Source organism: Saccopteryx leptura, chromosome 2 (genome assembly GCF_036850995.1).
Source record: "Saccopteryx leptura isolate mSacLep1 chromosome 2, mSacLep1_pri_phased_curated, whole genome shotgun sequence".
In the NCBI taxonomy this organism is placed as follows: domain Eukaryota; kingdom Metazoa; phylum Chordata; class Mammalia; order Chiroptera; family Emballonuridae; genus Saccopteryx; species Saccopteryx leptura.
This window is the reverse complement of record NC_089504.1, coordinates 34,774,107-34,786,240: the sequence shown is the minus strand read 5'-3', so window position 1 is coordinate 34,786,240 and position 12,134 is coordinate 34,774,107.

Sequence of the window (12,134 nt, the reverse complement as noted above, 5' to 3'; positions counted from 1 at the left end):
ACTTTTCCTATTCTCAAAATACATATTCACACTAGAAGACTCAGAAAATATACACTTAAAAAAAAGAATCATTCATAATCCTATTACCCAGAGGTAAACATGGTTATATTTTTATATTGATGCCACGCCTTTACTTTCACAAAAATGAAATTATATAGGTGTGTAATTTGCATTACCATTAATTTATGCATCGAATTGGCAATATAGGTACATGGCTAAAACTTCAAAAGTTACGAAAGGGCATAAATTAAAAACTAAATCTCTCCCCAAGTTTCTTTCTTTAGAAGCTATCACTCTTATCATTTATTTGCATATCCTCCTAAAGATATGTTATTCATTTACAATTATATATGCATGGTGATCCTTAAGGGGGAAAATGATAGCTTACTGTACACACAATTTGCACCTGTGTTTTTTATATAACAACATGAATCTTTTTTATGTCATTAAAATTTTTCTGCAACATCATTTTTAAGAAGACTTTAGACTGAAGTAGAACCTAAAAACAGAAATATGCAAAAGTTATGTCTAAAGCTCAAAGTGTTTTTATAAATTTAATCTACTTTTACATTCAGTACCAATATAAAATAATAGATCATTTATCAGCATCCAAAAACCTTTTGGAGCCTCTGCTAGTTACTGTCTCCTCTCCCCCAAAAGTAACGACTCTCCTGACTTCCCATTTTTAATGAGTTTTGCCTGGTTTTTAAACCTTTTGAATTATACAATATTTATTCTTGTCTATATTCTTCCACTCAACAGAATATGAATGGAATTAAATGGTGCTATAGCATATAGCAACAGTTTATAAACACTTTTTACCATATAGTATTTCTTTGTATAAATATATCACAATTTATTTATCCATTCTACTGCTGATGGACATGTGGGTTGCTTCCAGGTTTTGGCTATCATAGCTGCTGTGAACATTCTTTAGATATCTTTTGGTGAACACATGTGTACATTTCTGTTGCGTATATGCTTAGGAATGCAATTGCTAGGTCATGGAGTGTACATATATTCAGCATTAGCAGAGAACACAAATAGTTTCCAAAATGGTTACAACTTACACTTTCTGCTGCTAGCTGAGCATTTCAATTGCTCTATATCTTCACCTACAAAATCAATTTTAAGGACTACATAGAATTTCTTTTTTTTTTTTTTTTTAGATTTTATTTATTCATTTTAGAGAGAGTAGAGAGAGAAAAGGGGGGAGGAACAGGAAGCATCAATTCCCACATGTGCCTTGACCAGGCAAGTCCAGGGTTTCAAACCAGCGACCTCAGCATTCCAGGTTGATGCTTTATCCACTGCGCCACCACAGGTCGGGCTACATAGAATTGCAATATACAGATATCACCATACTTCACTTACCTGTTTCCCGTTGTTCAGGGATTCCTGTCTCTTTCTGTGCCATGGACACACTGGTGCTCTGATAAAGCTTGACGACCCCTTCTCAGAATATGATTTAGGGAAATATAAACTTCATTATTAACACACTGATAACTTCTAGCAGCAGGCCTAATAATTGCAGTAACTTCAAAATTCCAAAATGAGCATAAACATAATTAATGTTTATTGACTTTTTGTGCGCTTTTCCTATGAAATTCATATCTTAGCTTTTGCCAATTTTTTAAATACACTATTTTCAAATTTTGTGTAAGAACTCCTTGTGTATTATATAGTTATTAATCATCTGTGTGAAATGTTACAATTTTTTCTTTGTCATTAGCTTTGCCATTTTATTTTTTAATAACAGCTATTTATTTTTTATTTATTTTTTTGTATTTTTAAAATTAATTTTACTAGGGTGACATCAATAAATCAGGGTACATATGTTCAAAGAAAACATGTCCAGGTTATCTTGTCAATCAATTATGTTGCATACCCATCACCCAAAGTCAGATTGTCCTCCGTCACCTTCTATCTAGTTTTCTTTGTGCCCCTCTCCCTACCCCTTCTCCCTCTCCCATTTCCCCCTCCCCCCTGTAACCACCACACTCTTATCAATGTCTCTTAGTTTCACTTTTATGTCCCACCTACGTATGGAATAATGCAGTTCTTGGTTTTTTCTGATTTACTTATTTCACTTCATATAATGTTATCAAGATCCCACCATTTTGTTGTAAATGATCCGATGTCATCATTTCTTATGGCTGAGTAGTATTCCATAGTGTATATGTGCCACATCTTCTTTATCCAGTCTTCTATTGAAGGGCTTTTTGGTTGTTTCCATGTCTTGGCCACTGTGAACAATGCTGCAATGAACATGGGTTTGCATGTGTATTTACATATCAATGTTTCTGAGTTTTGGGAGTATATACCCAGTAGAGGGATTGCTGGGTCATAAGGTAGTTGTATTTTCAGTTTTTTGAGGAACCACCATACTTTCTTCCATAATGGTTGTACTACTTTACATTCCCACCAACAGTGAGTGAGGGTTCCTTTTTCTCCACAGCCTCTCCAACATTTGCTATTACCTGTCTTGTTAATAATAGCTAATCTAAGAGGTATGAGGTGGTATCTCATTGCAGTTTTGATTTGCATTTCTCTAATAACTAATGAAGATGAGCATCTTTTCATATATCTGTTGGCCATTTGTATTTCTTCCTGAGAGATGTGTCTGTTCATGTCCTCTTCCCATTTTTTTATTCTGCTTGTAATGATATAACCATGCCTCCTGTTTCCCTTTTCATAGCATTTTTTTCTTTACTTTATTGATTTCAATGAAAGAGGAATGGAGAGGGAGAGAGAGACAGGAACATCGATCTGTTCCTGTATGTGCCCTGACTGGGGATCGAACCCACAGCCTCTGTGCTTTGAGGTGATGCTCTAACCAACTGAGCCATCTGGCCAGGGTCCCTTTTTATAGCATTTTTATTATGTTTTCTCCTTGGTACAACCCAGGGCTCACTAGCTCCATTTCACAGACGAAGAAACAGAGCCCCGAGGGGTACATGCTGAAATCATGAGGCACGGACATGGTGGGGCTGCATCTGAAATATCCCGGACTCCTGACGCAAAGCCTCGAAAACCCCCGTTCAGAAAGGAAAGAGGGTCAAAGGTCCAGGGTGTGTACACAGACAGCCCTCAAAAGGAATGTGGGGTTTTGTGGTTTGGGTTTTCTTCCCCTTTCTAAGCACGCTTCGCATGCCAGCAAAGGGTGTGCATCTGTGTGCTGGGGGGTGGGAGGGGGTGAGCGCAGGATTGCGTGTCATTCCTAAGACATTTTATAAAGGAGGCCAAAGCACTGAGTTTGTGATGAAGCTCACAAGCCCTTTCTGGTCTCCTAGTGTCTCATCAGAGCGCAGCTGCTGCAAGCTTCCGGCTTGGAATGAGAGACGATCTGCCGGTGGGAAAGGGGCCTCGGTTCCACGGGACATGACTCACTAAATGGTTCGCCGTGATCCATGCATGTACTTCAGATTCAAAACACACCCCTTTTGTGATCATAGAGCTAGACAAACTCTGCTTCGTGAGCTCACAAATAGAAATCGAAAAGATAAAGTCTTCGCATGCCTGTACACTGCGTATCTCAATGTGAAGTGTCCTTTGTAGGGGATAAAAAAAGATTTTTGGCAAAATGTTTTGAGTAAATGCTACATATTTCACAGCCCTCTTGGAGGTTCACAATGAAAATTAGTATATTTGGGGCTCCAAGAAGTGGGGCAAGGATGAGGCCTGTTGAATACTTCAAACTAAGGTTTGCTTATCATCGCTAACCACTGAACACTTTCCTCAGGTAACATTCAAGACTTCCTGCCTAATGACAGCTCCCAGTGGAATCCAGCTTTGCACAGTGCTTGAGCCTAAATAAATGCAGGGTAAATTCTATTATCGCAAACCCCAAGAGGCTGCCCAAATTCTTTTACATATATTGATATATAAAATTATTTCAAATGCTGTGCTTTTTAGTGTATCAAATATCCCTTGTTAGAAGTGTACTAGTTTCAGAAACAATGTTTTTCTGATCACACAGATATTTTTATTGTGTAAGAAATTTAATTTAATGTACTTTCATCTGTACTGCACCTACTGAGTGACTTGGTATCTCTATTCATACTCATATCTTATTTTCAAATTTTTCAACATTATATAATCATTAATTTTTATTGAGGTTGCATATGATTATAATCTTTCTGAAAATATATAGATGAATTTTTCCTTTGGGGTATTAAAACACTGTTGAATAGAATTTTCTTTTATTATAAGGATAATTGAAATTTTTAGAAAATATAGAAAAACAGAATAAAGTCTGTTATCTATTCTCTCAAATAAACCATGATTAATATCTTCATTATTTCTTTTTTTCTATGCATATATAGTGTTTCATAGTTGGGACCCCACCTTGTAATGCTGTCTCTTTATCAATTTAACATTACAGCAAAACTACTGACATTTTTTATTTTTTACATTCAATGAATATAGAAACAAAGAAAACAACTTAAGGCAAGACTCTGCCTTCCAAAAGATGTTAGCGGTTTTGGTTATTTGGTGTCCAGAAGGAGTAAGCTGTCCCTCATAGAGTGCAGAGAGGTGCTTGGCTGTCTTAGCTATGGCCCTGAGCACCAATGTGGTTGCATCCTGGCCCCCACGTGGGTTCCCTGCAAACTCCCCCCAGCCCAGATGCTGAAACCATCCCTTCCCTTGGTCAGACTTAAAGGACCAAGGTTAAGAGTGACTAGCGAATTCTCCATTTACATTATAGAGGAAAATAAAATAAGCGACCTTCCCTTAATCACTAAGTTTTGCTTTTCCTTTTCTCCCAAGTTGGTGATAATATGAACAATTGCACACTACAGTTTGAAATCAGGGTAAAGCGCAGAATCTAATGTATGTGGTCCTGGAGAGAGCCTTTTACAGATGAGGTAGTTGGGATTCCGGGGGCTTTACTGGTTTGACCAAGATCCCCTTCACCTAGAAGAGTAGATGGGAGTCCCAGCTGCGTCTGGCTCTTCCCTTCTCCACGCAGACCTGCACCCCTCCTCGCAGGAAGCCCCATAATGCAGTGTAAAGTGTCCGACAAGTACGGCTGTCTTCGGCTGTACGAAACCGGAAGATATTTCAGTCTGACAGAATTCATGGGCTTATTACAAAACCCTTCTAATTCCTCAGTCAACTCATCTGAGCCCTCGTTCCGGGTCCTCCGTTGCTGGGTTTTCATCTGTGGCTGGCAGACGCTGCACGTTTGGGATGACAAGTGGCTTCGGTTTCCATAGTGTCTGCAGGTGTCTGGCCCACCTTTCTGCTTCACCTCTGTACACATAGCCAGCTGGTGAAGACTGCTTTACCCCTCCGAAGATTTATACAACGAGGGGGACTTGCTGGGCAGGACAGCTTCCATTGACCTGTCTGTGTTTTCCCTGGGAAAGTAGGACTCCCAGAAATAGCTCCAAAACCTTGGGTTTGGAGGCTTAAATCTAAGTAAGGGTGGATTTTTTTTGTTTTGTTTTGTTTTGTTTTGTTTTTTATCAGAGTGAAGTTAAAAGAGCTTCCTAACCAGGCCATGTGTGAGACTGGAGTTGGCATCTGACATCATTACAAATAGATATAGTTTCCCAGCCGGAGGCTAAGAGGGCCCCAAATGGAACATTTCAATCTTATTCTAATCCTTCAAGTTGTCCAGAAAGACTGGGCTGCGAGACATATAATTTCCGGGTCTGGGTCTCAGTTTCCTCATCTGTAAAATGAAGGATTTTTACATACAACCCCGGAGGGTACTTCTAGTATAGTTTCTATTACTTTTATAGAATTCAACTTAACACTCTGCACTGAACACTTATCCTAGGGCACACCTGTTCCCCACGCTGACAGTGCATAAGATACAGGTTTCCTGTCCGAAAGGAGCCACTGGGGCGATGAGGCGGAGGTGGGGGGAGAGGCTTGGGACACAAAGCCAAGCCCAGTGTCTACGTGGTGCAGGAGATGCAATGGCCGGAGGAGCAATGGAAGGAGAGATTTTGTCCAGGTGAAAAGACGAGGAAAGATGTTGTGGGAGAGGTGACATTTGATTGGTCCTTGAAGAATGAGAAGGATTTCAACATGCAGAGATGAAGAGAAAAGAATTCCAGGCAGGGAAGAACATGAGCAGAGGCAGGGATGTAGGACAGACAAGACCAGGCCACGGAACCATGAACTGAATGTGCCTGGGACATAGGACCCGAGCAGGGGAGTCACTGGGAGGCCTTGACTGCGAAGGCAAAGGGTGTGTAGTTCATTTGGTGGGTACTGGGGAGCCAGTGAAGACCTAAGGGAGAAATGTAGTGTCATCACCATTGTGCTGTAGGAATACTTATCTGGAATAGTGGGCATATTGGTTTTCCTAAAGGCCCCCAGCTAAATGGAGGTCCTGAGATTAGAATCTACCACCCTGACTGACTCCCAAGCTTGTGCATAAAATTCTCTATATGAAACTTCTAGATGAGCTTCAATCTGCAATTGTTGTGTCTAGACCACCTGTATCTTATCCAGACGAGTACAGTGGGAGAAAAACAGACAGAAAGGGGTAGAGATTCACCCACTAATTCCTAGCCTGACCAGGCGGTGGCGCAGTGGATAGAGTGTTGGACTGGGATGCAGAGGACCCAGGTTCGAGATCCCGAGGTTGCCAGCTTGAGCGCGGGCTCATCTGGTTTGAGCAAAAAGCCCACCAGCTTGAACCCAAGGTTGCTGGCTCCAGCAAGGGGTTGCTTGGTCTGCTGAAGGCCCGTGGTCAAGGCACGTATGAGAAAGCAATCAATGAACAACTAAGGTGTTGCAACGCACAATGAAAAACTAATGATTGATGCTTCTCATCTCTCTCCATTCCTGTCTGTCCCTGTCTATCCCTCTCTCTGACTCACTCTGTCTCTGTAAAAATTAATTAATTAATTAATTAATTCCTAGGAGTAGTAGGTTGAATAGTTGTCTCCCCATAAGATATGTCCACATCCTAATCCCTGTTACATGTGACTATGCCTTATATAGCAGAAAAGGACAAAATATTACCTTCTATGGTAAAATATGTGAATAAGGTAAGGATCTTGAGAGGAGGAATTTAGCCTGGATTATTTAGGTAAGCCATACGTGCCACACCTCTAGCCCTATAAGATAGACACACAGAAAAGAGGAGGAAGCAATGTGACCACAGAGATTGGACTGATGTGGCCACAGGATAAGGAATGCCTGTGGCCACCAGAAGCTGGAAGAGGCAGAGAACGGCTTCTCCCCGAGAGCCCCGGAGGGAGTGTGGCCCAGCGGCACCTGCATTTCAGACTTCCAGACTCCAGAAAGCTGTGTGAGAACACGTGTCTGTTATTTTAAGCCATGAGGCTGGTGGTAATTTGCTACAGCAGCCACAAGAAACTAAGATATTAGGTTACCTTTTGTTAAATTCATTTAATTCATTTGAATCTGTATTACATGCATATGATTCAAAAATTTTAAAGGGTAAAGGGCATGTGCTCAAAAGAAAATCTCCTTCCTTTTTACGCCCAGGAATTACCAGTTTTTCTCCCCAGAGGCACCACTATTATTGGCTTTAAGTGACCACTTAATTGTGTGTGTATGTGTGTGTGTGGTGTGTGTGACTACAGAATTTTGCAAATTGTCCCAAATTAATGTGGAAGGTAGCATGTGATCATGGGGTAATGAAAACACAACAGACCTATCGTTGCAGACAGACAGACCCGGTTCAAGTTCCATCCCAGTTCCCACACACATACAGAGACCCTCTGGGCAAGCTTCCCAAACTCAGGGGCCCTTGGTTTTCTCCTCTGTAAAGCGGAGATCATCATGCATGCTTCCCACCTCTAGGACTGCTGTGAGGATTAAATGAGATGATGTGATGCCCACTGCAGAGACTGGTCTGTGGCTACACCGGAAGTTCCCACCTTGTGAACTCATGTCACTGCTGCTCACGTGGCCTGTAAGGGGCTTCTCAGCTCAGCATTTCTCCACGAGGAACCAGCCAGCATGTCTTTTGCTGACATGCCTAAGAGAGATGACTACATTCTTGTCATTCCAGGGTTATTTCTGTCGGTGGCATCTTCTTTAAGTGTTGATGGAAAACCAAGGTTATGTAACACCAATAAGCCAAAATTTTCAACTCCTAAGAGAAAGCAGGGGGCAACAGGGGAGAACAGATGTGCCTGGGCTGCAAAGACAGGACCCTGAGCCTTTGCCCATACCCTGCCTTCTCCCAGAACGACTTCTGTCTCAAGTACAAAAACTCCAAGGACAACTATGCAATGGGGTTTTCAAAGTAATAGAAAGAACACAGAATTTAGGGGGTTCAAACCCACTTATTTGCACTGCAACTTTGGTCAGGATTGTTCCGCCCAATGAGCTTCAGTTCTTTTGCTTATAAAATGAGGATAATGCTCTTTTCCCTCCCTATCTCAGAGTTGTCATGTGGGTTACAAAGGAAAACTCAGGGATCAACTTACACATTACCTACTCCATCTCTTATACAGATGAGGAAATTGGGACCCAGAAAAAGGCATGTCCCCTGCCCAAGATCATCCAAAGGCTCGGAAGCTGAGCTGGGGCTGGAACTCAGCCTTCAAGAGAGACCCCTTTCCTCTTAAGCAGACTGATGAAATGTATGAGATAAACACCATACTATACTATGTAAATGTCATTTAAGGTCTCTCATCTTCATGATGGCTAGATGTTGGTCAGCCTGACTGTTTCTTTTTCCGAAGTTCTGTCCAAAACGCATGCAAGCCCCAATCCTTGGCTTTGAGTCTCTGAAGGAAGGGTGTGAGGTATCTGAATTACCCCAACCCCCTCCACTACCAGCTGCTCCTGACAGCAGTGACCCACCCCTCTGTGCCCCTTGACCAGGAATGCAGGGAATTAGCCTTGTACCTAAGGCCACTTGACCTTCTGCAGGGTGACAGAGTGATGGGGACAGGGTGCAGGGAAGCTTTTAGTGGCAAATGATTCTTACCTGGATTGGGTAAACACTCTTTAAGCCTACACATAATTCTCAAATATTTGTCTCCCTGACTTGGACTTTATTCTTTCCAAGTTGTATGAAACTGGAAGACAACTTGGGAGGTTTCTAATAAATGTTTACCACAATCCAAACTGTAATGTCGTCTTTCTTTTAACCTGTCATTAAAAATAAAAAGCAGAGAATATTACCTGGAGAAACAAGGCTGTTTACATTGTGTGTGGGAAAGTGATGTTTGAATTAGCAGGAGCAGGCAGAAAGGAAAGTTGGCCATATTACAACTAAAGTCCCAACACTCTATTTCCCTTCTCTCATGTCTAGAGACACCAAGAATAAACAGACAAACAGCAGAATTTAAAGGAATCCATCAGTCTTCGCTTAAAACAAGTAAGATCGTCTAGAATGAAATAACTACAGAGAGGTTTCCTGAGAACTCTATATTTCCCGGTTACCAGTGTATTTTACACTTCATATGTTTCCACGTGACTAATTAGTACTTTTTCCTTTCAGCTTGAAGAACTTTCACCATGGTGATTCTTATTCAAACCAAGCTTTAGATTGTTGCAAAGTGATAATTTTCCAACCCTCTGCTTTCCTTCATATCTATTGGCTGGTATTTCACTGTAAGTCAGAGCCTTTTCCTCTTCCCTATGTATTCATCTGTCTTTTATTGACCTATTGGTTGTCATACAGATTCATAGATTCCTAGTTTTTCAATTACTTTGATGCTCCAGTGACTCTAGGTTTGACTGGCAGGAGCCTCTTCTAGCTGCTTCTCGTGTCCTGTTTACACACCTCCATTCCTCGTTCGAGCACTGCCTTACTCTGCACCCCACACGACCTACGGAGATCATCCTGCAGCAGAAAAGTGTGGGGATCCCAGAAAAAAGAAAGTGGCACTTACAGTTCAGTAAAGATGATCGTACGTTGGCAATTAAAGGGAGTAATTGGAAAGAATTATGATCGGTATTTAACACGCAAAGAAGTAGCTATGCACAAAAAAGAAAGGATAGGAAGAAAATGCTAGAAAACAAGAAAAAACTCAGTTGGGGTTGGGAGAATATATTTTGTATTCCCCTTTTACTGCAAATTCCAGATGTAATGTGATGAGAATGTATTATTTTTATATCGATAAAAATTGGGTAAAAGATTTTTTCTTCCTGAAACTAATGGAGTGTGGGCCAGCTCTGAGAACATTACAAAAGGGTTAATAAATATGTTAATAAACACTAATAAAAATGTACTAAAAATATTTCTTCCTCACTATCCAATACACTATTAAAACAAAGCTCCGTGCCACCGCCTGCTACAAGACCAGGTCTTAGAGAAGTGGGGTCCCTAGACCTGGTCCTGCCACGTGTACTTGGCAGGTACACAGTGAGTGGCAGAGAATTCCTCTGGGGGACCCTGGGATCCTGCCGGGTTCTATCCTACAGCCAAAGCAGTGGCCTCTCCATGGCTGCAGCTGAAGTCATGTATCAGAAAGGGATCCCAGGCAAACTGGTAAGGAAGGGCGGAAGTGGGATCAGAAAGGAAGAGAGGGCCAGCAAGGGCACCTAATCAAACCAGTGACTCAAAGGATACGTTTGGCTAACTCTGCCAGGGAACGCTTCTGAAAGTCATAGCCCAGCGTCCTCCTGGTCAGCAACAAGGGAGCTGAAGGATGGATACCTCTCTGTATCCAGCTGTTGATGGAAAAGGGGTGGGGTGGGCCTCCCCCCAGCACTTGCAGCTCTCCTGTGTGCAGGCAAAGCGGAGTCCAGCACTTGAGGACGATCTTCTGACAAAGAGACGCAGACGCCAGCCATAGGCAGGCTCCAGAATGGTGAAGGGGTCCGAGCGGATATGCGTAGAGCACTGACAACATCAGCCCAAGTAGGCTGGGCATTTACAACACGGAAATAAAGTGAGAACCAGTGTCTCACATAGGACAGGCCTTTGGGATGCATTGCCGTTAGGTAGATGGAGCCTGGGCCCAGAAAGGTTAAGTGACATGTCCAGGGTCACACAGGTGGCAGTCAATATTCCAGCTGTAGTCTGTCTGGGTTTAGGTCCATCTGGTCTGTCCAAGCCTATGTACCCTCTTCTATGCCATGTTGCTCACTACCCTGGAAATCATGCCTTTTCTATTGAGGGCCACCCATAGAGAATCCTTCATATGCCGCAGAATCTTACAGAGCCCCTGCCTTTAGAAATCAAAGTCCCCGTGGTGTTCTCAGGATGGCATCCATGGCCCCTTCCCCGCAGTCACTTTTCTCTTCTTTAATTTGTCCAACACAAGGCACCAGGATGGATTGAATCATGACTTTCTGAACTCCAAAGAGACATGCCTATGTCCCACATACACGGTGGCCCATCTCCTGGCTGCAAAAACATTATTAGTGATTTGGGGAGAGTCAGTTAGATAAACACGTACCATCCTGAACAAAAGACCGTGTGAGATCATCCGCTTGTTTTCTCCTTTATTGTACTTGAAGGCAATTTCCCCACATCCTGCTTTCCGAACATGAGCAAACATGTGAAGGAGGCAGACACACAGGAGCTCAAGTCACGCAGACCTCACGTTGAGCTGTGGAGCAATGGTCCAGGGCCCTGCTCCATGGCCGGCCCTGCCACACACCGGCTGAGGGAGCTGGGTAAGATATCATCCTGTCGGGTCTGAGAGGCCTCATCCACGAAGTGGTAGAGCCATAGCTGCCCCGTGGTGGGATTGTGATCTGTGACATATCCAGAGGGCACCACAGAGGGTCAAGCCCAATGCACATGTGAAGGTGCTGTAATCCCCATTTGCCCTGCTGCATAATTTTTATAAAACCAAATGCCATCACTCCCCATTCTCAGGATCACTGATCCAACATCCTCAGACACCCAGACACCAGACAGGTGTTAGGACGTAAATTTGTAAGGCCTCTGGGCAGCTGTGTCAGGTGACACGAACCCATGTATCCTCCTCACAGGGAAACAACCAGGCTCCCAGGCCCAGAGTATTTTCTTCCAGGCACGTCTAACAAGCTGCGTTAGTGCATCTACTTTTTCAGAGGAGAAGCAAACAAAGACTCAAGAAGTTGGCCCGCTGACCCTAGCCAAAAGCAATATTTAACAACCTGACAGGAGAAATGTCCGAAAGAGTATAAATGACAGCTATATTCACTCAAAATCATAGTCTGGGGTCGAAAGCATACACATTCCAGGAGCC